This window comes from Pseudophryne corroboree, chromosome 9 (genome assembly GCF_028390025.1).
Source record: "Pseudophryne corroboree isolate aPseCor3 chromosome 9, aPseCor3.hap2, whole genome shotgun sequence".
Lineage (NCBI taxonomy): Eukaryota > Metazoa > Chordata > Amphibia > Anura > Myobatrachidae > Pseudophryne > Pseudophryne corroboree.
In genome coordinates, this window is record NC_086452.1 from 313,269,568 (window position 1) to 313,297,414 (window position 27,847).

At 46.6% G+C, this 27,847-nt stretch overlaps 1 protein-coding gene and 1 non-coding gene across 2 annotated transcripts in view; both read right to left on the bottom strand.

The window, feature by feature from the left end:
• Positions 1 to 27,847, bottom strand: part of LOC134958081 (cytochrome P450 2D15) — a 210,769-nt gene that overhangs the window by 122,539 nt on the left and 60,383 nt on the right. The window lies entirely within an intron of this gene.
• Positions 1,931 to 2,026, bottom strand: LOC134959613 (small nucleolar RNA U13). The gene has a single exon (XR_010187620.1). It is a non-coding gene; the product is annotated as a small nucleolar RNA U13 (small nucleolar RNA).

Here is a 27,847-nt window from a genome sequence, read left to right on the forward strand (position 1 = left end):
TAGTTCTGTGTCCAGTACGAAGAACTGACAGGGACAGTACAATGTTCTGCACCAACCTGGCCTTGTAACACTCCTTTATTAGGAGATCTACCAAGTACGGGATAATAGTGACTCCTTGCTTGCAAAGGAGAACCATCATTTTCGCCATTACCTTGGTGAGAATCGTCGGAGCCGTGGATAGACCAAACGGCAACTTCTGAAATTGGTAATGACAATCCTGAATTGCAAATCTCAGGCAATCCTGACATGGAGGATAAATGTGAACATGTAAGTAGGCCTCCATTATGTCTATCCAAACTGGAGATTACTGCCTTGAGAGATTCCATCCTGAATTTGAATTACTTCAGGTAGAAATTGAAATTTTTTTGATTTTGGATCAGTCTGACTGAGTCGTCCGGCTTTGGAGTCACAAAGAGGCTTGAAAAAAAACCCACTGCCTGCTGGAACATGGGAATCAGGGTAATGACCTGATCCTGACTCAATTTTTGAATGGCTGCGCTTACTACCTCCCTGTCAGGGAGAAAAACTGGTAAGGCTGATTTAAAATCGGTGTGGGGAAACGCCTTGAACTCCAGTTCGCATCCGTGTGACACTATTTGTAAAACCCACGGGTCCAGGCCAGAGTGAACCCAGAACTGACTGAAAAGTGTCAGGCACTCCCCCACTGGGGCGGACTCACGCAAGGGAGTCCCAGCATCATGCAGTAGATTTGGCAGAAGCAGGAGATGATTTCTGGTTCTGTGATCCTGAAGAGGCGGACCTCTTCCTCTTCCCCTACCTCTATGTGCAAAGAAAGGGAAACCTTTTACTTCTTTTATACCACATGGGCTGCTTTTTTTTTTTTTGTAGGGACAAAAGGCAGAAAAACCGACTTACCTGGGGTAGCTGCCCACCAAATCATCCAGGACACTACCAAACAAGGTCTCCCCTTGAGTACGGGAGAGACTCCATAATCTATTTTGGAAGCAGGATTCGCCTTACACTGGTGAATTCTCTGTCACGGCTCCACGCATGGATGCCGTAGCATACTATATATGATCTAACGTTAGGAGAATCTCAACCATAGCTCGCGTCAAAACTCGATGATGAAATTATCAGAGCACTTTGCAGTAGCCCTACTCATTCAGGCACATGCAATGTAGTCTTGAGAAATGTCTCATGGGTTGTATAATTAAATATTAATGTACACTCCAACGTGCGGTCTGTCGGCTCTTAAGGACAGATGACCCAGATGCAGGCAGAGTTACTTTCTTGTTAACCGTGGGAGGACCCTTCTTAAAATGGGGGGTGACTCCCCCTGTCCACTGCCGGGAATGGCTAGGCAACCTGAATTCCCTTGTGAATCTCAAGCGGAAGAAAATGTTTTCCTTCTTTTCTTTCTTTATATAGGTAAACCTTCTTGTTGGTACATAAGGGTACTCCGTATTGTCTAAGACAACCCTTATAGCTACAATCATGTACTGAATATTCCTAGTTAATGTCGGAATCATTCTGGAAAACTAGTGTCGACACAAGATTCAGAGTCCGTGACGGTATCAGTGTGCATTATAGAGACAATGTTAGCAGACCCCGAGGGGTCTGGTGTGGATGAAAAACAAAGCTTTGGAAAAAAACACCACTTCCACAGACTGTCTCCAGGGTTGTGCCTGAGACTCAGCCATATTATCAAACAATTTTTTCACCCATACACGTTTTTAGTGGTGTCGGTAGGTCCACCACATTATATATAAATATAGTTACACACATACATACATACATACATACATACATACACATATATATATATATATATATATATATTATATATATAAAAACATACATCTGTGTCCCTACTAAAATTTCCTCAAGGGAAGACAACCCTGTCAGACATGCTACATACATGTGCAAACACCCCACAGACACTCCGGGGCTTATAGGGGACAGATCCTTTAATCAGAGGAGTGATGTGTCGAGTTGTAACAGAGGGACTGCACATATCACACAGCCGTGTGAACTCTCATTCATCACGTTTATGAACCACAAGGATCGACTGTAACATCTGTCAAGGGACACAAAGAGGATTTTGTCAGCTCACAACCCAGCGTTAGTAGCAGAGAACTGTACAACAAAGTTAGCCCACAGACCTGCAGCACCCTTTTATTCATATAACAGTATATACTTAAATATACACAGCACTAATTTAACTTCACCCCCCTTGTTCTTTTTGCACCCTGATACAGTGGTGAAGGAAGGATCAGCGTCCTAGGAGGGAAAAATGGCGCCGAGTAGTGTGCTGGCTGACTGAGGAAGAAGTCCCGCCCCCGCAATGGCGCGCTTCTCCTCAGCGTGGATTACTAAATTTTTATACTGGCGGGGGTTAGGACAGTGCCACCGCACTATATGCCCTTATGTGCCAGTGTTACAAAGAGGATTTTATGCTGCCCAGGGCGCCCCTCCCACCCGCGCCCTGCACCCTGCAGTGCCTGTTATGTGTGGGAGCATGGCGCGCAGCGTTCCGTACGCTGCGCTGTACCTCAGAAAGCCGTCACTGGAGAAGAAGTCTTCTTTCTTCTGCTACTCACCTGTCTTCTGACTTCTGGCTCTGTAAGGGGGTGACAGCAGGCTGCGGGAGTGAGCATCTAGGCGTACCCAGCGATCAGCACCCTCAGGAGCTAATGGTGTCCTGTAGCCAGCAGCAGAGCCATTGAACTCACTGGAAGTTGGTCATACTTCTCTCCCCTAAGTCCCACGAAGCAGGGAGACTGTTGCCAGCAGCCTCCCTGAAAATAAAAAAACCTAACATAAGTCTTTTCAGAGAAACTCAGTAGAGCTCCTCAGAGTGCATCCAGTCTCACTGGGCACAATTCTAAAACTGGAGTCTGGAGAAGGGGCATAGAGGGAGGAGCCAGTTCACACCCTTTGAAAGTCTTAAAGTGCCCATGTCTCCTGCGTATCCCTTGTATACCCCATGGTTGTAATGGTGACCCCAGCATCCTCTAGGACGTATGAGAAATTAAAAGAGTTAAGCTGGAAAGAGCACAGAAAAGAACTGTGTGCTCTGAGATGGTATAAAATATCCCCAAGGAGAGTCCAAGTGTGTCGGCAGTTGCGATGCCTGACCTTCCCAACACTGGACGGGAAGAGTTGGCTCCTTCCACCATTTGCACGCCTCCTGCAAGTGCGGGAAGGAGCACCCACAGTCCAGTTCCTGATATTGAAATTGAAGATGTCACTGTTGAAGTACGCCAGGATGAGGATATGTGTGTTGCTGGCGCTGAGGAGGAAGTTGACAATGATGATTCTGATGGTGAGGTGGTTTGTTTAAGTCAGGCACCGGGGGAGACACCTGTTGTCCTTGGGACGAAAAAGCCCATTGTGATGCCTGGGCAAACTACCAAAAAAAACACCTCTTCGGTGTGGAATTATTTCTCCACAAATCTGGACAACAGGTGTCAAGACATCTGTTGCCTCTGTCAATCTGTAATAAGTAGGGGTAAGGATGTTAACCACCTAGGAACATCCTCCCTCAGTGGCGGATCCAGGGGGGGGCACTCGGGCCCGTGCTCCCCCCTGTCATTTGTGGCCCATTAAGTCTCAGGGCAGAGGATTTTTTTTTTCATTTGTGCCGGCCCGGCCCCAGCAGGCTGTCAGCGCACGCTGATTTGACAGCTGCCGCTGGGACCAGAGCCGGCTCACGCCCACAGTGAGTGCAGCCATCCCTCCCTCCTCCTCTCCTGCTGCACTGCATGTGACCAGCAGGCAGCAGCGCACGGAGGCCGGGAGACGGAGCGAGCTGCGGGACAGGCTAAGGAGTCAGGCAGCGCGTAGTGGTGGACCCTGGACCGCGTGGACTGGATTTCACTTGCAGCCAGCCCAGGCTCCCCAGCGGCCACACAGAGAGGAGACAGAGGCGCCGATCGAAGCAGGCAGAGCCGCAGAGGCAGCAGCAGCAGGACGGAGACAGTGACTCACTGTGTATATCAGCCTGTCACAGTGAGTATGCTGTTTGCTGTATCGTGGCTGCCAGCCTGTGCCAGCTACCTTTAGCGTGTGTGCGGCTGCTGCTGCGGCGGCAGGCACTAAGGGGGGGGCGATACGGTCTATATGTAGTATATGGTGGTATGTGCCTCTCACACACTGCCCCCACACCCTGCCCCTCACACGCTGTCTCCTGGCCCCTGCCCCTCACACACTGCCTCCTGCACCCTGTCCCTCACATGCTGCCCCCTGCCCCTCACACGCTGCCCCCTGCTCCTCACATGCTGCCCCCTGCACCTCACACGCTGCCCCCTGCCCCTCACACGCTGCCCCCTGCCCCTAACAAGCTTCCCCCTGCCTCTCACACACTGCCTCCTATACACTGTCCCTCACACGCTGTCCCCTGCACCTAACATGCTGCCCCCTGCCCCTCACACCCTGCCCCTCACACGCTGCCCCCTGCACCCTGACCCTCTCACACTGCCCCCTGCCCCTCACACACTGCCCCCTTCACCCTGCCCCTCACACGCTGCCCCCTGCCCCTCACACGCTGCCCCTTGTAGTGGGGACATACCCCATTTCTGGTAGCGCATGCACCGAAGCCGCATGTAAATACACTTGCCCCTTCCATGGTGCCCCCCCTATCATTTTCTTCTGGATCCGCCCCTGTCCTCCCTAATACGTCACCTGCTGCGCATTCATCAGAAGTCAGTGTCAAGTTGTAAAACTTTGGGTAAGAGCGTAAGCAGTCCACTGACACCTAAATCCCTTCTTCCTCCTGTACCCAAGCTCCTGCAAGCCACACCACCAACTCCCTCAACATCAATTTCCTCCTCAGTCAGGAACGTCAGTAGTCCTGCGGGCCATGTCACTGTGAAGACTGAGGAGTCCTCTCCTAACCGGGATTCCTCCGTAGGATCCTTGAGTGGTATGCCTGCTGTTGCTGCCGCTGCTGTTGTTGTTGCTGCTGAAAGTCGATCGTCATCCCAGAGGGGAAGTCGGAAGACCACTTGTACTACATCCAGTAAGCAATTGACTGTCCAACAGTCCTTTGTGAGGAAGATGAAGTATGACAGCAGTCATCCTTTTGCAAAGCGGATAACTGAGGCCTTGAGTGCTATGTTGGTGTTAGAGGTGCGTCCGGTATCCACCATTAGTTCAGTGGGACTTAGAGAATTGATGGAGATTGTGTGTTCCCGGTATCAAATCCCATCTAGGTTCCACTTCTCTGGGCAGGCGATACCGAGAATGTATACAGACGTCAGAAAAAGAGTCACCAGTGTCCTACAAAATGTGGTTGTATCCAGTGTCCACTTAACCACGGACATGTGGAGAAGTGGAACAGGGCAGACTAAGGACTATATGACTGTAACAGCCCACTGGGTAGGTGTATGGCCTCCCGCAGCAACAACAGCAGCAGCACCAGTAGCAGCATCTCGCGAACGCCAACTCGTTCCTAGGCAGGCTACGCTATGTATCACCGCTTTCCATAAGAGGCACATAGCTGACAACCTCTTACGGAAACTGAGGAACATCATCGCAGAATGGCTTACCCCAATTGGACTCTCCTGGGGATTTGTGATATCAGACAACGCCACCAATATTGTGCGAGCATTACATCTGGGCAAATTCCAGCATGTCCCATTAATTTGGTGGTGCAGAATTTTTTGAAAAATGACAGGGGTGTGCAGGAGATGCTGTCGGCGGCCCAAAAAATTGCGGGCCACTTTCTGCATTCTGCCACTGCGTGCCGAAGGCTGGAGCGCCAGCAAACACTCCTGAACCTGCCTCGCCATCAACTGAAGCAAGAGGTGGTAATGAGGTGGAATTCAACACTCTATATGCTTCAGAGGATGGAGGAGCAGCAAAAGACCATTCAAGCCTATACATCCACCTACGATATAGGCAAAGGAGGGGTAATGCACCTGATTCAAGTGCAGTGGAGAATGATTTCCATCTTGTGCAAGGTTCTCCAACCCTTCGAACTTGCCACATGTGAAGTCAGTTCAGACACTGCCAGCTTGAGTCAGGTCATTCCCCTCATCAGGCTTTTGCAGAAGCAGCTGGATAAATTGAAGGAGGAACTAAGATGGAGCGATTCCGCAAAGTATGTGGGATTTGTGGATGGAGCCCTTCATTCGCTTGATACAAGCAATAGAAATTCGATCAAACAGAAACAGCGCTATGTAAAAAAATATCTACTCCCCTGTTCAAATGAGTTTCTTGTTATCTTCACAGGTGAGGATTCAATTATCATGAAAAGGAAAAGACAAAACACGAGAAAATAGTGTAATACTGTTACAATATTGCACAATGTTTCAACACTTATTAATGAATTCCTGGAGTTTTATCACCACCACTCTTATATATATTTGTTATCGGGGTTACCCCCTATGTGAAGCATTCACACTTGAGTGTTGATAAAATGAACTAAAAGATATTATGGTCCTATGATGATATTCCACAATATTCTGGAGTCTCTTTGACACCTTTATGGAGTTATCCCACCACCTGTGTATAACTGTTCTTGGGGTTACCCCCTTATACAGAGCACTCACAAGAAGGGGTTGTATTACAGGCCTTTCATAGTATCTCTTTCTTTAATAGAATCCACCATACAGGAAAAATATGTCGGGGTTCCCCCCTCTACATCCAACTCACTGTGGTTCTCTTGGCTTGTTTGCATATAGTGTACACCTCAGGCGTCTTCCTCATTAATTCCACATCCGCTTCGTTATTTATGGAGAGCAATAACCACCAGGTAGTATAAAAACAACAAGTTTTATTCCACAGAATTGGAAATATTCTCCAAAGCACACGAGATATTCAATAAAAACACATAAAAATTAACATAAAAAGGTGACCATTTCTTGTCTGGTTTAGGGGAGACTTATTTCCCTAGATGTTATATTGATCCCAAAATTGGGGAAAAAAGTCTCACCGCTTTTCCAGACAGGTACACCATGGAAAGAAGAAGTCCCACCGACGCGTTTTTCGATCCTATGGAGGATCTTTTTGAAGGTATGAGGGACTCCTGTACAATCACAGATATTTATACCACTTCTTCAATCTTTCCACCAATGGCCTGTTAGATTTAACCAAAAACCAGCATTTTCCAATTTCCCTATGGCTAATACAATAATTTCCTATTCTAATACATGTTCAGGGTTACCCCACTCCCCGCCCCCATATAGGCGTTGTTTCCACAAATTCCCGCCGAAAAGGGGGACCATCCCCTTTGCCAATCATCCATATTTGACCTCCGCTACCGGAAGTGCCCGGACGCAAGTGTCCGGCCACTTCCGCCAACCAGTTTCCTCGCATCGGCTGTATTACAGTGCCAGCCGGAACCGGAAGTGTCCCCACATCCAGTCGCGTCACCTCCCGTGTTCTCTGTGTAATGCAGCTCAAATTTAGCTGTAAAATTCTCCCTTTATCTTTCCGGAAGTGACGTCACCGGATGTAGCGAGGCGGACATTTTCCCGAGGTCCCTCCGAGTCCCGATATGACATCTTTATAACTCTATTTTAAAGTGTCCGTTTCTTCCATTATCAGTCTGTTCCTCTTCTCATATTCTTTCTCTTAATATTCCATATCCACAATAGTCCTTTTTAAATCCAATTTTTAAATGCTGAAAAAAAATTAAATATACATAGACAAAAGATGTTGAATCGATATAAATAAATTCCACACTTATCACAAAAACCACTTTACTTCAAAATCACTGTTTAATCCACCAGGGATTAAGGTCCCATATTGAAAAATCATTTTCATTTCACTCTTGGCGATTAAACTCATAATATTACAATGACTTTTATCCTTCCTAATTTGTTTCAGACCAAAGAAATTTTTTATATGACCTGTATCACAATTATGACTTTGTTTAAAATGTGAGGAAAGGGAGTGAGTTTCCAACCCCCTCCTGATGTTACGGAGGTGCTCCCCTATTCTTACCTTCAGGGGTCTAGTTGTTTTCCCTAAATAGAATTTCTTACATGTGCACTCGACCGCATATATAATATCCTTACTAGTGCACGTGATAAATTCCTTTATCTTTTGTGTGTTGTCGTTAATCACAACCTCTTCACATTTTTTTGTTGTGTTCCCTCTAATATTCTTACACCCTATACAGGTGCCACACCTGTAAAAACCAATCTATGTAATTTGTCCTATTTTTCTATCTTGATTCAGATGTGCACTCTGTACCAGATGGTCTTTCAAGTTGGAGGCCTTTCTGTAAATATAGCTTGGTTTATTGGGGATTATAGAACCTATTATCGGATCCCTCAATAACAATGGCCAATGTTTTTTAAGAACATTTTCAATTTCTTTGTGTTGGGTGTTGAAGTCAGTTATGAACGCCCAAGCATATCTATCATCTTGTTCCTTACTTTTTCCTGTGGTGTTTAATAAATCTTTTCTATTTATTCTCCTTGTGGTTTCCATACCACTCTCTATTTTGTCTGAGTTATATCCGCATGATTTGAAAACGGATTTCATATCTGCAGCCTGTTCCTCAAACACATTCATTTCTGAACAATTACGTCTTAAAAGCTTAAGCTGCCCGCCAGGGATCGACTCCAGCCAATTGACGTGATGGCAGCTTCCAGACGTAATATAAGCGAGGGAATCTGTGTTCTTTCTATAGTTTCTAGTATGTATCTTATTTTCTTTAATATATACAGTTATATCTAGATAATTTATTTCTATCTGGCTCTTCTCAAAAGACAGATTAATGTTCTTATTATTTCCATTGAGATATTCACAGAATAACTCCAAATTTGTCAAATCCCCCTTCCAGACGAAAAAAATATCGTCGATGTACCGTGACCAGGACACCAGGTTTGCTCCGAATGGGTTGTTGTTTCAAATACTCTCCTCCTCCCAACAACCCATAAATATGTTGGCATAACTCGGAGCAAACCTGGTGCCCATGGCCGTCCCTCTCTTCTGTATGAAGAAGTCATCTTTAAAAAGAAAATAGTTATGATGGAGTATGAACTCAATACTCCTTAAGAGTAATTCTTGTAAATTTGCGCTATATTCTGTGTTCTTTAAATAACCAGAAACTGCTTCTATTCCCTGCATATGATCAATGATCATATACAGGGAACTGACATCTGCGCTTACTAACCAAAAATCCTCTTCCCACGTGATGCCCTCCAATACATTCAGAAAGGCTACTGTGTCTTTTAGATGTGATCTGTTTTTTAAAACAAGGGGCTGCAAATAATAATCAATAAATTGGGACAAGTTTGCTGTCATGGATTCAATTCCCGAGACTATTGGGCGTCCCGGGGGATTAGTCAAAGATTTATGAATTTTAGGGAGTACGTACAGAACTGGTGTTACTGGTTCCTCTGTGATGATAAATTTTATTTCTATATCACTTATGGTTCTATTTTTTTCATTATTATCAATGAGTACCTTCAATTCTGCTAAAAAGGTGTCTGTGGGGTCATTCCTCAATTTCCTGTATGTACCCCTATCATCAAGTTGTCTAAAGACCTCTATTTCGTAGTCAGTAATGTTCATGACCACGACCCCTTTATCGGCGGGTTTGATGATTATCTCCTTGTTTTTGGATAAATCTTTTAATGCTTGTCTTTCTTTCCAATTCAGATTATATCTGATCTTTTTCTTTTCTATCCTTCTAATGTCTTCTAAAACTTGGCTACTAAAGGCATCTATATAGCTACCTTTCAGGTATGTGGGATTAAACGTAGACCTAGGTTTAAATGGGGTAGTGGACCCTCCCTCCTGCTCTCCTACGTCTTTATCCCCCCCCCCCCCCTTTGTAAGGAAAAATGTCTTTATGGCTAATTTTCTAGTGAACTTTTGGAGGTCCACAAAGACATCGAATGAATTGGATTTGGCAGCCGGGCCATATTTCAGCCCTTTCTCCAAAAGACTCCTTTCCTGAATTGACAAATTGTGGGTACTCAAGTTGAAAATTTTTACTTTTCCTTCATTTTCACAAACATTTTCTACATCTTGGGTCGAAGCCTCCCTATTTTCAATACTTCTCCCTACATGTTCTCCTGTTACAAACCTCTTCTTTTTATGTTTTTTTAGGGGGTTTCTTTTCCCTCCCCTTTTCCCTATTTTTGTTTTTAGTTGTCTCTTCGGTATCTCCTGTCCTGCCCTAAAAAATGAGATTGCCTATGTACTCTATCTCCCTCCTCTCGTGGTTGGTACCTGTTTGTCCTCCAGTTTCCATCATCTAAAGGCTGATATCTATTCCTTGTTGAAATAGAATAATTGTTGGTCTGATATGAATCATGTCCCTTGATTCCCTTGCGTTCTCTCCTCTCGTGAAAACCCATTGTCTCTATATCTCTCTGGTATATAATGATCTGTTCTCCTATAATATCTTTGACGAGGGATTCTTTGAGATTGGGGTCTATATACTCTCCTCCCCCTATCCTCATGGTCATTATCCCTACTTACATCCCTCTCTCTCCATTGTATACCTCTCTTAGGTGTTGTATATTCTTCCTCGTTAATGTTTTCCTCATTGAGTAAACACTTATCTCTTTGATCCATATAACATCTAGGGAAATAAGTCTCCCTAAACCAGACAAGAAATGGTCACCTTTTTATGTTAATTTTTATGTGTTTTTATTGAATATCTCGTGTGCTTTGGAGAATATTTCCAATTCTGTGGAATAAAACTTGTTGTTTTTATACTACCTGGTGGTGATTGCCCTCCATAAATAACGAAGTGGATGTGGAATTAATGAGGAAGACGCCTGAGGTGTTTACTATATGCAAACAAGCCAAGAGAACCACAGTGAGTTGGATGCAGAGGGGGGAACCCCGACACATTTTTCCTGTATGGTGGATTCTATTAAAGAAAGAGATACTATGAAAGGCTTGTAATACAACCCCTTCTTGTGAGTGCTCTGTATAAGGGGGTAACCCCAAGAACAGTTATACACAGGTGGTGGGATAACTCCAGAAAGGTGTCAAAGAAACTCCAGAATATTGTGGAATATCATCATAGGACCATAATATCTTTTAGTTCATTTTATCAACACTCAAGTGTGAATGCTTCACATAGGGGGTAACCCCGATAACAAATATATATAAGAGTGGTGGTGATAAAACTCCAGGAATTCATTAATAAGTGTTGAAACATTGTGCAAAATTGTAACAGTATTACACTATTTTCTCGTGTTTTGTCTTTTCCTTTTCATGATAATTGAATCCTCACCTGTGAAGATAACAAGAAACTCATTTGAACAGGGGAGTAGATATTTTTTTACATAGCGCTGTTTCTGTTTGATCGAATTTCTATTGCTTGTATTGTGTGAAGTGATTGGTGTATCACTTAGATCTACGGTTTGGCTGCTGTGTATTGCGCCCAGTAAGAATCTTAAAATTTTTGTTTAAACCCTTCATTCGCTTAACCAGGATTCAAGGGTGGTCAATCTGTTGAAATTAGAGCACTACATTTTGGCCACCGTGCTCGATCCTAGGTTTAAAGCCTACATTGTATCTCTCTTTCCAGCAGAAACAAGTGTGCAGAGGTGCAAAGACCTGCTGGTTAGTAAATTGTCAACTCAAGCAGAACGTGACCCGTCAACAGCTCCTCCTTCAATTTCTCCCACCACTGGGGCTGCAAGGAAAAGGATAACATTTCCTAGCCCACCCGCTGGCAGTGATGCAGGGCAGTCAGTAGCGAAAGCTGGCATCTGGTCCGGACTGAAGGACCTGCCAACGATTACTGATATGTCTACTGTCACTGCATATGATTCTGTCACCATTGAAAGAATGGTGGAGAATTATATGAGTGACAGCATCCAAGTAGGCATGTCAGACAGTCCGTATGTATACTGGCAGGAAAAAGGCAATTTGGAGGCCCTTGCACAAACTGGCTTTATTTTACCTAAGTTGCCCCCCCTACAGTGTGTACTCTGACAGAGTGTTTTGTGCAGCCGGTAACCTTGTCTGCGATCGGCGTAGGAGTTTACTTCCACAAAATGTGGAGAAGATGATGTTCATCAAAATTAATGATAAATTCCTCCGGGAAGACCTTTACCAGCAATTGCCTCCAGAAAGTACACAGGGACCTGTGAATGTGGATTCCAGTGGGGACAAATTAATACTCAGTGAGGAGGATGTACACAGTGAAAGGGGTGAGGAATCGGAGGATGATGATGAGGTCGACATCTTGCCTCTGTAGAGCCAGTTTGTGCAAGGAGAGATTGATTGCTTCTTTTTTGGTGGGGGCCCAAACAAAACAGTCATTTCAGCCACAGTCGTGTGGCAGACCCTGTCGCTGAAATGATTGGTTTTTTAAAGTGTGCTTGTCCTGTTTATACAACATAAGGGTGGGTGAGAGGGCCCAAGGACAATTCCACCTTGCACCTCTTTTTCTTCTTTGCATCATGTGCTGTTTGGAGGCTAGTTTTTGAATAGTGCCATCTTGTCTGGAACTGCAGTGCCACTCCTAGATGGGCCAGGTGTTTGTGCTGCACACTTGTGTCGCTTAGCTTAGTCATACAGCCACCTTGGTGCAACTTTTAGGCCTAAAAACAATATTGTGAGGTGTGAGGTGTTCAGAATAGACTGGAAAAGAGTGGAAATGAATGTTATTGAGGTTAATAATATCGTAGGAGCAAAATTAACCCCAAATGCTGTGATTTTAGCTGTTTTTATAGTTTTTTTTTTTTTTTTTTAAATCATCTAGATCCAAAACTTAACCCAAAACACGAAAGGGTGGTTTTGGCAAAACCAAGCCAAAACCAAAACACAAAAGTGGAATTAGAACCAAAACCAAAACACGAAAAGTGCCAGCCGCACATCTCTTGTTTTATCAAGGTAAACATTCTTCAAGGAAAGAGAAGTATTAGAACTATGGTGGCCAATCCCGGGATCGGGATCGGCGGGATCCCGGGATTTAGGGCCAAAAACAGCCGGGATTCAATCCCGGGATTGGAAGATTCAATCCCGGGATTGGAAGGTCCAATCCCGGTGATTGAGGGATCAGCGTTGAGCGTCCACAGGACGCTCAGACGCTGCCCAGCTTCCTCCTTCTGGCTACCCCGGCGCAGCATGAAGTCACGCTGCGCTGTCAGCCGAGCACTGTGGGAGTGCAGGAGGAGATCCCCACCCGTTAGTAATGTGTGCGGGGCGGGGTGGGGCGAGGGGGCGGACACACTTAAAAGCCAATCCCAGGTATCCCGGGAATCCCGGTATTGCCCATTTGTCAATCCCGATACCTGGGATTGAAAAAATGGCCCGGGATTGGCTTCCCTAATTAGAACTCGAGGACATGCACTGAAATTGGTTCAGGTGTTAAGGAAAAATTATTTAACAGACAGGGTAGTGTATAAGTTTAATAGTCTCCCATCAGAGGTGGTAGAGACTAAGACAGTAGAGCAATTTAAACATGCTTGGGATAGGCATATGAATATCCTTACAAAGAACTAAGGGGTAAATTTACTAAAGCTTCTAAAAATGAAAAGAGGTGATGCCCCTTAGCAACCAATCAGATTATGTCTTTCATTACTCTATTGCATCTTAGAAAATAACCGACAATGGTGGTCATTCCGAGTTGATCGCTCTGTATTTTTTTTTCGCAACGGAGCGATTAGTCGCTAATGCGCATGCTCAATGTCCGCAGTGCAACTGCGCCAAGTAAATTTGCTATGCAGTTAGGTATTTTACTCACGGCATTACGAGGTTTTTTCTTCGTTCTGGTGATCGTAATGTGATTGACAGGAAGTGGGCGTTTCTGGGCGGAAACTGGCCGTTTTATGGGAGTGTGTGAAAAAACGCTACCGTTTCTGGGAAAAACGCGGGAGTGGCTGGAGAAACGGGGGAGTGTCTGGGCGAACGCTGGGTGTGTTTGTGACGTCAAACCAGGAACGACAAGCACTGAACTGATCGCACTGGAAGAGTAAGTCTCGAGCTACTCACAAACTGCACAGAGAAGTCTTTTCGCAATATTGCGAATCTTTCGTTCGCAATTTTGATAAGCTAAGATTCACTCCCAGTAGGCGGCAGCTTAGTGTGTGCAATGCTGCTAAAAGCAGCTTGCGAGCGAACAACTCGGAATGACCACCATAATTGGTTGCTATGAGCAACATCACCACTTTTCAATTATAGAAGCCTTAGTAAATTTACCCCATAGGATTAAAAATGTGTTGAGGTTACTTAAAGGTTAAAAAAAAGGGGCAGACCAGATGGGCCAAGTGGTTCTTATCAAATTCTATGTCTCTATCTTTATTTATCCAGGCTGAGAGTAAAGGATCAAAATAGGCAGAGAAAATTGATTTTTAGAAAGGATTCTATATGTTTATCCATGCTGTCACAAAGGGACCCTGTATTAGGAAGCGGAATCATTGTTGTTTTAGTTAATAAGGAAATAGAAGCATCCATCTGTGTTGGTGTCTCCAATTTATTTCTCTGCAAAGTAGAAATATGATAAAACACAGTAAAGCTGGCTACACACTACGACACATGTCATCTTATCCAGTGGATTGGACAGACATATCGTTCACATCGGTGCATATCGAGCAGTGTGCATGCCCAGTATCCGTGCCTTTTTTAGTGGTATCTTCTGATCGGCCCTGCTGCAGGGCCAAAAGAAGACGTCTCTATTGATGCTATGCTTCAAAATGCAGTATGGCATCCCGTGTTGCTCTGTTGCCTCCCTGCATCATAAGTGTGTATGTGCTTGCCAATGCAGGGTCCCATTGCCTGTTGGATTGGCTTGGTACACACGTTGTTTAGTGTATACCCAACTTTATTCTCCTGGAGATTTAAAACTGTGTACCTATATCATACATGTTGACTCCGGGAGAGTGAGCAGTCTGGAACTCAACAGGGGGGCATTGCATCATCGCAGCTCAGCCCCCTGCTATACAATGCCCGCATTACCGGCATTGTATAGCAGAAGGCGGGGCCACTATGATGCAATTTAGCATGAATCGTGTCATCACCCTTCCCACTCTTCTACTAGAAGTGGGAGGCTGCGGGTGGTGAGCTGGGGACAGTACGGGGTTGCAGGGGGCGCATGCAGGATGCAGGAGGCTTCCCTACATTTCCGGGTGGCCAGAAGTACCACACGATTTTCGGGAGCCTCCCGGCCATTCCAGGAGAGTAAGCATGTATGACCCATATTTCTATTAATAAGTCAACCAACTGAGACGAGGATGGGAAAGTGAGAACCTGTTTTTTCTTTCCTTTAAAAAGTGAAGTGTTTGTAGTCTGAGATTATTAGCTATCCTTGATTTGAAATATATTTCTCACTGCATGTTCTACTGCTTACTTTAATGGAACTGCCCTGATAATTTCCTGTAATAAGAATCATTCACATTGTATATAACCATCCTTAATCTGGGAGGAGATATCAGATTCAGAATAAATTCTGAATTGTGCCGGAGCTGGCAGGTGGTAGTTTTTCATTTTTGGAATTACTGCAGAGTTTTACATCCTTTGTAAGGAAGTAAACAACTAAACCAATCCCTGCACAAAATGTGATAAAATCTGTACCCAAGTGGGTTCTACCACAATAAAGAGCAGAGCCGGCCTTAGGCATAGGCAAACTAGGCAATTGCCTAGGGCATTCGGTATGTTTAGGGGCACCAGCAGCTTCTGCTGATTAAAAATAAGAATTTACTTACCGATAATTCTATTTCTCGTAGTCCGTAGTGGATGCTGGGGACTCCGTCAGGACCATGGGGGGATAGCGGCTCCGCAGGAGACAGGGCACAAAAATAAAGCTTTAGGATTAGGTGGTGTGTACTGGCTCCTTCCCCTATGACCCTCCTCCAAGCCTCAGTTAGGATACTGTGCCCGGACAAGCGTACACAATAAGGAAGGATATTGAATCCCGGGTAAGACTCATACCAGCCATACCAATCACACCGTATAACTTGTGATCTGAACCCAGTTAACAGTATGACAAACGTAGGAGCCTCTGAACAGACGGCTTACAACAATAACAACCCGAATTTGTTTGTAACAATAACTATGTACAAGTATTGCAGACAATCCGCACTTGGGATGGGCGCCCAGCATCCACTACGGACTACGAGAAATAGAATTATCGGTAAGTAAATTCTTATTTTCTCTAACGTCCTAAGTGGATGCTGGGGACTCCGTCAGGACCATGGGGATTATACCAAAGCTCCCAAACGGGCGGGAGAGTGCGGATGACTCTGCAGCACCGAATGAGAGAACTCAAGGTCCTCCTCAGCCAGGGTATCAAATTTGTAGAATTTTGCAAACGTGTTTGCCCCTGACCAAGTAGCAGCTCGGCAGAGTTGTAATGCCGAGACCCCCCGGGCAGCCGCCCAGGATGAGCCCACTTTCCTTGTGGAATGGGCCTTGACAGATTTAGGTTGTGGCAAGCCTGCCACAGAATGTGCAAGTTGAATTGTGCTACAAATCCAACGAGCAATCGTCTGCTTAGAAGCAGGAGCACCCATCTTGTTGGGTGCATACAATATAAACAGTGAGTCAGACTTTCTGACTCCCGCCGTTCTTGAAATATATATTTTCAATGCCCGGACCACGTCCAACAACTTGGAATCCTCCAAATCGTTAGTAGCCGCAGGCACCACAATAGGCTGGTTCAGGTGAAACGCTGACACCACCTTAGGCAGAAAATGAGGACGCGTCCGCAGTTCTGCCCTGTCCGTATGGAAAATCAGATATGGGCTCTTATATGATAAAGCCGCCAATTCTGATACTCTCCTGGCTGAAGCCAGGGCCAGTAGCATGGTTACTTTCCATGTAAGATACTTCAACTCCACCGATTTGAGCGGCTCAAACCAATGGGATTTGAGAAAATCCAAGACTACATTAAGATCCCACGGTGCCACTGGGGGCACAACCGGGGGCTGTATATGTAGTACTCCTTTTACAAAAGTCTGGACTTCAGGAACTGAAGCCAATTCTTTCTGGAAGAAAATCGACAGGGCCGAAATTTGAACCTTAATGGACCCCAATTTGAGGCCCATAGACAATCCTGTTTGCAGGAAATGTAGGAATCGACCCAGTTGAAATTCCTCCGTGGGGGCCTTCCTGGCCTCACACCATGCAACATATTTTCTCCAAATGCGGTGATAATGTTGTGCAGTCACCTCCTTCCTGGCTTTTACCAGTGGTGTAGGAATGACCTCTTCCGGAATGCCTTTTTCCCTTAGAATTCGGCGTTCAACCGCCATGCCGTCAAACGCAGCCGCGGTAAGTCTTGGAATAGACACGGTCCCTGCTGAAGCAGGTCCCGTCTTAGAGGTAGAGGCCACGGATCCTCCGTGAGCATCTCTTGAAGTTCCGGGTACCAAGTTCTTCTTGGCCAATCCGGAGCCACTAGTATCGTTCTTACTCCCTTTTGCCGTATAATTCTCAGTACTTTTGGTATGAGAGGCAGAGGAGGGAACACATACACTGACTGGAACACCCACGGTGTTACCAGAGCGTCCACAGCTATTGCCTGAGGGTCTCTTGACCTGGCGCAATACCTGTCCAGTTTTTTGTTGAGGCGGGACGCCATCATATCCACCATTGGTTTTTCCCAACGGTTCACAATCATGTGGAAGACTTCTGGATGAAGTCCCCACTCTCCCGGGTGTAGATCGTGTCTGCTGAGGAAGTCTGCTTCCCAGTTGTCCACTCCCGGAATGAATACTGCTGACAGTGCTATCACATGATCTTCCGCCCAGCGAAGAATCCTTGCAGCTTCTGCCATTGCTGTCCTGCTTCTTGTGCCGCCCTGTCTGTTTACGTGGGCGACTGCCGTGATGTTGTCCGACTGGATCAACACCGGCTGACCCTGAAGCAGGGGTTTTGCCAGACTTAGAGCATTGTAAATCGCTCTTAGCGCCAGTATATTTATGTGAAGAGACATCTCCAGGCTTGACCATACTCCCTGGAAGTTTCTTCCCTGTGTGACCGCTCCCCAGCCTCTCAGACTGGCATCCGTGGTCACCAGGACCCAGTCCTGTATGCCGAATCTGCGGCCCTCTAACAGATGAGCACTCTGCAACCACCACAGAAGAGACACCCTTGTCCGTGGCGATAAGGTTATCCGCTGATGCATCTGCAGATGTGATCCGGACCATTTGTCCAGCAGATCCCACTGAAAAGTTCGTGCGTGGAATCTGCCGAATGGAATCGCTTCGTAAGAAGCCACCATCTTTCCCAGGACTCTTGTGCATTGATGCACAGACACTTTCCCTGGTTTTAGGAGGTTCCTGACAAGTTCGGATAACTCCCTGGCTTTCTCCTCCGGAAGAAACACCTTTTTCTGAACCGTGTCCAGAATCATTCCCAGGAACAGCAGACGTGTCGTCGGGGTCAACTGAGATTTTGGAAAATTCAGAATCCGCCCGTGTTGTTGCAGCACTAGTCGGGTTAGTGCTACTCCGTCCTCCAGCTGTTCTCTGGACCTTGCCCTTATCAGGAGATCGTCCAAGTAAGGGATAATTAATACGCCTCTTCAACGCAGAAGAATCATCATTTCGGCCATTACCTTGGTAAAGACCCGAGGTGCCATGGACAATCCAAACGGCAGCGTCTGAAACTGATAATGACAGTTTTGCACCACGAACCTGAGGTACCCTTGACGTGAAGGGCAAATTGGGACATGCAGGTAAGCATCTTTTATGTCCAGGGACACCATAAAGTCCCCTTCTTCCAGATTCGCTATCACTGCTCTGAGTGACTCCATCTTGAACTTGAATTTTTGTATGTACAGGTTCAAAGATTTCAGATTTAGAATAGGTCTTACCGAGCCGTCCGGCTTCGGTACCACAAATAGCGTGGAGTAATACCCCTTTCCCTGTTGTAGGAGGGGTACCTTGACTATCACCTGCTGAGAAAACAGCTTGTGAATGGCTTCCAATACCGTCGCCCTGTCTGAGGGAGACGTTGGCAAAGCAGACTTTAGGAACCTGCGAGGGGGAGACTTCTCGAATTCCAACCTGTAACCCTGAGATACTACCTGCAGGATCCAGGGGTCCACCTGTGAGCAAGCCCACTGTGCGCTGAAATTCTTGAGTCGACCCCCCACCGCTCCTGAGTCCGCTTGTAAGGCCCCAGCGTCATGCTGAGGGCTTTGCAGAACCCTGAGAGGGCTTCTGTTCCTGGGCAGGGGCTGCTTGCTGCCCTCTCTTACCCCTTCCTCTGCCCCGAGGCAGATATGACTGTCCTTTTGTCCGCTTGTTCTTATAGGACCGAAAGGACTGCGGCTGAAAAGACGGTGTCTTTTTCTGTTGGGAGGGGGTCTGAGGTAAAAAGGTGGATTTTCCGGCAGTTGCCGTGGCCACCAGATCCGATAGACCGACGCCAAATAATTCCTCCCCTTTATACGGCAATACTTCCATATGTCGTTTGGAATTCGCATCACCTGACCACTGTCGCGTCCATAAACTCCTTCTGGCAGATATGGACATCGCATTTACTCTCGATGCCAGAGTGCAAATATCTCTCTGAGCATCTCGCATATAAAGGAAAGCATCCTTTAATTGCTCTATAGTCAATAAAATACTGTCCCTATCCAGGGTATCAATATTTTCAGTCAGGGAATCCAACCAGACGACCCCAGCACTGCACATCCAGGCTGAGGCGATGGCTGGTCGCAGTATAACACCAGTATGTGTGTATATACTTTTTAGGGTAGTTTCCAGTATCCTATCAGCTGGATCCCTGAGGGCGGCCGTATCAGGAGACGGTAACGCCACTTGTTTTGATAAGCGTGTGAGCGCCTTATCCACCCTAGGGGGTGTTTCCCAGCGCGCCCTAACCTCTGGCGGGAAAGGGTATAATGCTAATAACTTTTTTGAAATTAGCACTTTTCTATCTGGGTTAACCCACGCTTCATCACATACATCATTTAATTCCTCTGATTCAGGAAAAACTACAGGTAGTTTTTTCACCCCCCACATAATACCCCTTTTTGTGGTACTTGCAGTATCAGAGATATGCAAAGCCTCCTTCATTGCCGTGATCATATAACGTGTGGCCCTACTTGAAAATACGTTTGTTTCATCACCGTCGACACTAGATTCAGTGTCTGTGTCTGGGTCTGTGTCGACCGACTGAGGTAAAGGGCGCTTTACAGCCCCTGACGGTGTCTGAGACGCCTGGGCAGGTACTAACTGGTTTGCCGGCCGTCTCATGTCGTCAACTGATTTTTGTAATGTGCTGACATTATCACGTAATTCCATAAACAAAGCCATCCATTCCGGTGTCGACTCCCTGGGGGGTGACATCACCATTATCGGCAATTGCTCTGCCTCCACACCAACATCGTCCTCATACATGTCGACACACACGTACCGACACACAGCAGACACACAGGGAATGCTCTTATCGAAGACAGGACCCCACTAGCCCTTTGGGGAGACAGAGGGAGAGTTTGCCAGCACACACCCAAGCGCTATAATATATATGGGAACAACCCTATATAAGTGTTGTTCCTTATAGCAGCTTAAATATATCAAAATATCGCCAAAAAATGCCCCCCCTCTCTGTTTTACCCTGTTTCTGTAGTGCAGTGCAGGGGAGAGTCCTGGGAGCCTTCCTCACAGCGGAGCTGAGCAGGAAAATGGCGCTGTGTGCTGAGGAGAATAAGCCCCGCCCCCTATTTCGGCGGGCTTTTCTCCCGGAGTTTTAGATATCTGGCATGGGTTAAATACATACATATAGCCTCAATGGCTATATGTGATGTATTCTTTTGCCATAAAGGTATTAAATATTGCTGCCCAGGGCGCCCCCAGCAGCGCCCTGCACCCTCCGTGACCGCTTGGTGTGAAGTGTGTGACAACAATGGCGCACAGCTGCAGTGCTGTGCGCTACCTTCATGAAGACTGAAGAGCCTTCTGCCGCCTGTTTCCGGACCTTCAATCTTCAGCATCTGTAAGGGGGGTCGGCGGCGCGGCTCCGGGACGAACCCCAGGGTGAGACCTGTGTTCCGACTCCCTCTGGAGCTAATGGTGTCCAGTAGCCTAAGAATCCAATCCATCCTGCACGCAAGTGAGTTGAAATTCTCTCCCCTAAGTCCCTCGATGCAGTGAGCCTGTTGCCAGCAGGACTCACTGAAAATAAAAAACCTAAAAACTTTTTCTAAGCAGCTCTTTAGGAGAGCCACCTAGATTGCACCCTGCTCGGACGGGCACAAAAACCTAACTGAGGCTTGGAGGAGGGTCATAGGGGGAGGAGCCAGTACACACCACCTAATCCTAAAGCTTTATTTTTGTGCCCTGTCTCCTGCGGAGCCGCTGTCCCCCCATGGTCCTGACGGAGTCCCCAGCATCCACTTAGGACGTTAGAGAAATGATATGCGGCATGCCTATATTCTGTGTGTGACTGCGGCTGTATCTGCATACAAAATGCTACGTTGCAGTGTAGTCCTGGAAACGGGTTCACTACGGCTGGCCGGCGGTCGGGCTCCCGGCGACCAGGGGTGTATCTAGGGGTCTGAGCGCCCCTGGCAAAGTAAGGGCTGGTGCCCCCCCCCCACACACACACATACACATATTTGAAATAAGGAGGGTGTATAAAAAGGGTGTGGCCTTGTGGGGAAGGGGTGTGGTCACACAATACTACTTCTAGTTCAAATTATGGCACACAGTAGCATATTACACCGCACAGTAGTGTCTCTTATTCACATTACGCCACACAGTAGTACCCCTATAGGAAACGTTTATAGACGGCATATGGGGAATGCAAATAGAAAATAGAAATGTGGTCCAGTGCTAGTAAATACATTTCTATTTTTATAAGTGGAATGCGGTTAAACCACATTCAGAGATGTGACTGCAATATCTCAGCACTCCGTCGATTGGATCGCATTGCCTGTAAACACCTCTGCCTGATTGACAGGCAGAGGCGGAGGATGGGGGACGGTGATGGACTGTTGCGGGGGCGGCGTGGGAAAAATGGGGTTGGGCCGTCTGCATTTTTGGGACGGCTGAGTGACATCACACGCAGCCACCCCTTTGTGAAAAATGGCGGCAGACCACCTGCATACGCAGCCTAGCTGCAGCTGTAGGGGGTCGTCCGCAATTAAATTGCGGTTGCAGTCACTGAGCAGGCCATTCAGCATGCTGGCCGGGCTTGCCCTGCGATGGATCAGCATCCCCCAGCATGCAGCAGAGTCTGCAATCCTTACCGAATAACCCCCACTGCCATTAGTACATCTGATCCCGCCCATAGGCACACACATATACACTTACATACATAATGTCACACACAAAACACATATGATATACAGTACAGTCACACATGCAGTATATACAAATAGTTACACACATGCACACATATATACAGTCACATACATACATACATACATACATGCATACATACATACATAGTCACACACTAATACACACAAATACAGTAGATACTTATACTAGAGATGAGCGCCTGAAATTTTTCGGGTTTTGTGTTTTGGTTTTGGGTTCGGTTCCGCGGCCGTGTTTTGGGTTCGAACGCGTTTTGGCAAAACCTCACCGAATTTTTTTTGTCGGATTCGGGTGTGTTTTGGATTCGGGTGTTTTTTTCAAAAAACACTAAAAAACAGCTTAAATCATAGAATTTGGGGGTCATTTTGATCCCAAAGTATTATTAACCTCAAAAACCATAATTTACACTCATTTTCAGTCTATTCTGAATACCTCACACCTCACAATATTATTTTTAGTCCTAAAATTTGCACCGAGGTCGCTGTGTGAGTAAGATAAGCGACCCTAGTGGCCGACACAAACACCGGGCCCATCTAGGAGTGGCACTGCAGTGTCACGCAGGATGGCCCTTCCAAAAAACCCTCCCCAAACAGCACATGACGCAAAGAAAAAAAGAGGCGCAATGAGGTAGCTGTGTGAGTAAGATTAGCGACCCTAGTGGCCGACACAAACACCGGGCCCATCTAGGAGTGGCACTGCAGTGTCACGCAGGATAGCCCTTCCAAAAAACCCTCCCCAAACAGCACATGACGCAAAGAAAAAAAGAGGCGCAATGAGGTAGCTGTGTGAGTAAGATTAGCGACCCTAGTGGCCGACACAAACACCGGGCCCATCTAGGAGTGGCACTGCAGTGTCACGCAGGATGTCCCTTCCAAAAAACCCTCCCCAAACAGCACATGATGCAAAGAAAAAAAGAGGCGCAATGAGGTAGCTGTGTGAGTAAGATTAGCGACCCTAGTGGCCGACACAAACACCGGGCCCATCTAGGAGTGGCACTGCAGTGTCACGCAGGATGTCCCTTCCAAAAAACCCTCCCCAAACAGCACATGACGCAAAGAAAAAAAGAGGCGCAATGAGGTAGCTGACTGTGTGAGTAAGATTAGCGACCCTAGTGGCCGACACAAACACCGGGCCCATTTAGGAGTGGCACTGCAGTGTCACGCAGGATGTCCCTTCCAAAAAACCCTCCCCAATCAGCACATGATGCAAAGAAAAAGAAAAGAAAAAAGAGGTGCGAGATGGAATTGTCCTTGGGCCCTCCCACCCACCCTTATGTTGTATAAACAAAACAGGACATGCACACTTTAACCAACCCATCATTTCAGTGACAGGGTCTGCCACACGACTGTGACTGATATGACGGGTTGGTTTGGACCCCCCCCAAAAAAGAAGCAATTAATCTCTCCTTGCACAAACTGGCTCTACAGAGGCAAGATGTCCACCTCATCATCACCCTCCGATATATCACCGTGTACATCCCCCTCCTCACAGATTATCAATTCGTCCCCACTGGAATCCACCATCTCAGCTCCCTGTGTACTTTGTGGAGGCAATTGCTGCTGGTCAATGTCTCCGCGGAGGAATTGATTATAATTCATTTTAATGAACATCATCTTCTCCACATTTTCTGGATGTAACCTCGTACGCCGATTGCTGACAAGGTGAGCGGCGGCACTAAACACTCTTTCGGAGTACACACTTGTGGGAGGGCAACTTAGGTAGAATAAAGCCAGTTTGTGCAAGGGCCTCCAAATTGCCTCTTTTTCCTGCCAGTATAAGTACGGACTGTGTGACGTGCCTACTTGGATGCGGTCACTCATATAATCCTCCACCATTCTATCAATGTTGAGAGAATCATATGCAGTGACAGTAGACGACATGTCCGTAATCGTTGTCAGGTCCTTCAGTCCGGACCAGATGTCAGCATCAGCAGTCGCTCCAGACTGCCCTGCATCACCACCAGCGGGTGGGCTCGGAATTCTGAGCCTTTTCCTCGCACCCCCAGTTGCGGGAGAATGTGAAGGAGGAGATGTTGACAGGTCGCGTTCCGCTTGACTTGACAATTTTGTCACCAGCAGGTCTTTCAACCCCAGCAGACTTGTGTCTGCCGGAAAGAGAGATCCAAGGTAGGCTTTAAATCTAGGATCGAGCACGGTGGCCAAAATGTAGTGCTCTGATTTCAACAGATTGACCACCCGTGAATCCTTGTTAAGCGAATTAAGGGCTCCATCCACAAGTCCCACATGCCTAGCGGAATCGCTCCGTGTTAGCTCCTCCTTCAATGTCTCCAGCTTCTTCTGCAAAAGCCTGATGAGGGGAATGACCTGACTCAGGCTGGCAGTGTCTGAACTGACTTCACGTGTGGCAAGTTCAAAGGGCATCAGAACCTTGCACAACGTTGAAATCATTCTCCACTGCGCCTGAGACAGGTGCATTCCACCTACTATATCGTGCTCAATTGTATAGGCTTGAATGGCCTTTTGCTGCTCCTCCAACCTCTGAAGCATATAGAGGGTTGAATTCCACCTCGTTACCACTTCTTGCTTCAGATGATGGCAGGGCAGGTTCAGTAGTTTTTGGTGGTGCTCCAGTCTTCTGTACGTGGTGCCTGTACGCCGAAAGTGTCCCGCAATTCTTCTGGCCACCGACAGCATCTCTTGCACGCCCCTGTCGTTTTTAAAAAAATTCTGCACCACCAAATTCAAGGTATGTGCAAAACATGGGACGTGCTGGAATTTGCCCATATTTAATGCACACACAATATTGCTGGCGTTGTCCGATGCCACAAATCCACAGGAGAGTCCAATTGGGGTAAGCCATTCCGCGATGATCTTCCTCAGTTGCCGTAAGAGGTTTTCAGCTGTGTGCGTATTCTGGAAAGCGGTGATACAAAGCGTAGCCTGCCTAGGAAAGAGTTGGCGTTTGCGAGATGCTGCTACTGGTGCCGCCGCTGCTGTTCTTGCGGCGGGAGTCCATACATCTACCCAGTGGGCTGTCAAAGTCATATAGTCCTGACCCTGCCCTGCTCCACTTGTCCACATGTCCGTGGTTAAGTGGACATTGGGTACAACTGCATTTTTTAGGACACTGGTGAGTCTTTTTCTGACGTCCGTGTACATTCTCGGTATCGCCTGCCTAGAGAAGTGGAACCTAGATGGTATTTGGTAACGGGGGCACACTGCCTCAATAAATTGTCTAGTTCCCTGTGAACTAACGGCGGATACCGGACGCACGTCTAACACCAACATAGTTGTCAAGGCCTCAGTTATCCGCTTTGCAGCAGGATGACTGCTGTGATATTTCATCTTCCTCGCAAAGGACTGTTGAACAGTCAATTGCTTACTGGAAGTAGTACAAGTGGGCTTACGACTTCCCCTCTGGGATGACCATCGACTCCCAGCAGCAACAACAGCAGCGCCAGCTGCAGTAGGCGTTACACGCAAGGATGCATCGGAGGAATCCCAGGCAGGAGAGGAATCGTCAGAATTGCCAGTGACATGGCCTGCAGGACTATTGGCATTCCTGGGGAAGGAGGAAATTGACACTGAGGGAGTTGGTGGGGTGGTTTGCGTGAGCTTGGTTACAAGAGGAAGGGATTTACTGGTCAGTGGACTGCTTCCGCTGTCACCCAAAGTTTTTGAACTTGTCACTGACTTATTATGAATGCGCTGCAGGTGACATATAAGGGAGGATGTTCCGAGGTGGTTAACGTCCTTACCCCTACTTATTACAGCTTGACAAAGGGAACACACGGCTTGACACCTGTTGTCCGCATTTCTGGTGAAATACCTCCACACCGAAGAGCTGATTTTTTTGGTATTTTCACCTGGCATGTCAACGGCCATATTCCTCCCACGGACAACAGGTGTCTCCCCGGGTGCCTGACTTAAACAAACCACCTCACCATCAGAATCCTCCTGGTCAATTTCCTCCCCAGCGCCAGCAACACCCATATCCTCCTCATCCTGGTGTACTTCAACACTGACATCTTCAATCTGACTATCAGGAACTGGACTGCGGGTGCTCCTTCCAGCACTTGCAGGGGGCGTGCAAATGGTGGAAGGCGCATGCTCTTCACGTCCAGTGTTGGGAAGGTCAGGCATCGCAACCGACACAATTGGACTCTCCTTGTGGATTTGGGATTTCGAAGAATGCACAGTTCTTTGCTGTGCTGCTTTTGCCAGCTTGAGTCTTTTCATTTTTCTAGCGAGAGGCTGAGTGCTTCCATCCTCATGTGAAGCTGAACCACTAGCCATGAACATAGGCCAGGGCCTCAGCCGTTCCTTGCCACTCCGTGTCGTAAATGGCATATTGGCAAGTTTACGCTTCTCCTCCGACAATTTTATTTTAGGTTTTGGAGTCCTTTTTTTTCTGATATTTGGTGTTTTGGATTTGACATGCTCTGTACTATGACATTGGGCATCGGCCTTGGCAGACGACGTTGCTGGCATTTCATCGTCTCGGCCATGACTAGTGGCAGCAGCTTCAGCACGAGGTGGAAGTGGATCTTGATCTTTCCCTAATTTTGGAACCTCAACATTTTGGTTCTCCATATTTTAATAGGCACAACTAAAAGGCACCTCAGGTAAACAATGGAGATGGATACTAGTATACAATTATGGACTGCCTGCCGAGTGCAGACACAGAGGTAGCCACAGCCGTGAACTACCGTACTGTACTGTGTCTGCTGCTAATATATAGACTGGTTGATAAAGAGATAGTATACTCGTAACTAGTATGTATGTATAAAGAAAGAAAAAAAAACCACGGTTAGGTGGTATATACAATTATGGACGGGCTGCCGAGTGCCGACACAGAGGTAGCCACAGCCGTGAACTACCGCACTGTACTGTGTCTGCTGCTAATATAGACTGGTTGATAAAGAGATAGTATACTCGTAACTAGTATGTATGTATAAAGAAAGAAAAAAAAACCACGGTTAGGTGGTATATACAATTATGGACGGGCTGCCGAGTGCCGACACAGAGGTAGCCACAGCCGTGAACTACCGCACTGTACTGTGTCTGCTGCTAATATAGACTGGTTGATAAAGAGATAGTATACTCGTAACTAGTATGACTATAAAGAAAGAAAAAAAAACCACGGTTAGGTGGTATATACAATTATGGACGGGCTGCCGAGTGCCGACACAGAGGTAGCCACAGCCGTGAACTACCGCACTGTACTGTGTCTGCTGCTAATATATAGACTGGTTGATAAAGAGATAGTATACTCGTAACTAGTATGTATGTATAAAGAAAGAAAAAAAAACCACGGTTAGGTGGTATATACAATTATGGACGGGCTGCCGAGTGCCGACACAGAGGTAGCCACAGCCGTGAACTACCGCACTGTACTGTGTCTGCTGCTAATATAGACTGGTTGATAAAGAGATAGTATACTCGTAACTAGTATGTATGTATAAAGAAAGAAAAAAAAACCACGGTTAGGTGGTATATACAATTATGGACGGGCTGCCGAGTGCCGACACAGAGGTAGCCACAGCCGTGAACTACCGCACTGTACTGTGTCTGCTGCTAATATATAGACTGGTTGATAAAGAGATAGTATACTCGTAACTAGTATGTATGTATAAAGAAAGAAAAAAAAAACACGGTTAGGTGGTATATACAATTATGGACGGGCTGCCGAGTGCCGACACAGAGGTAGCCACAGCCGTGAAC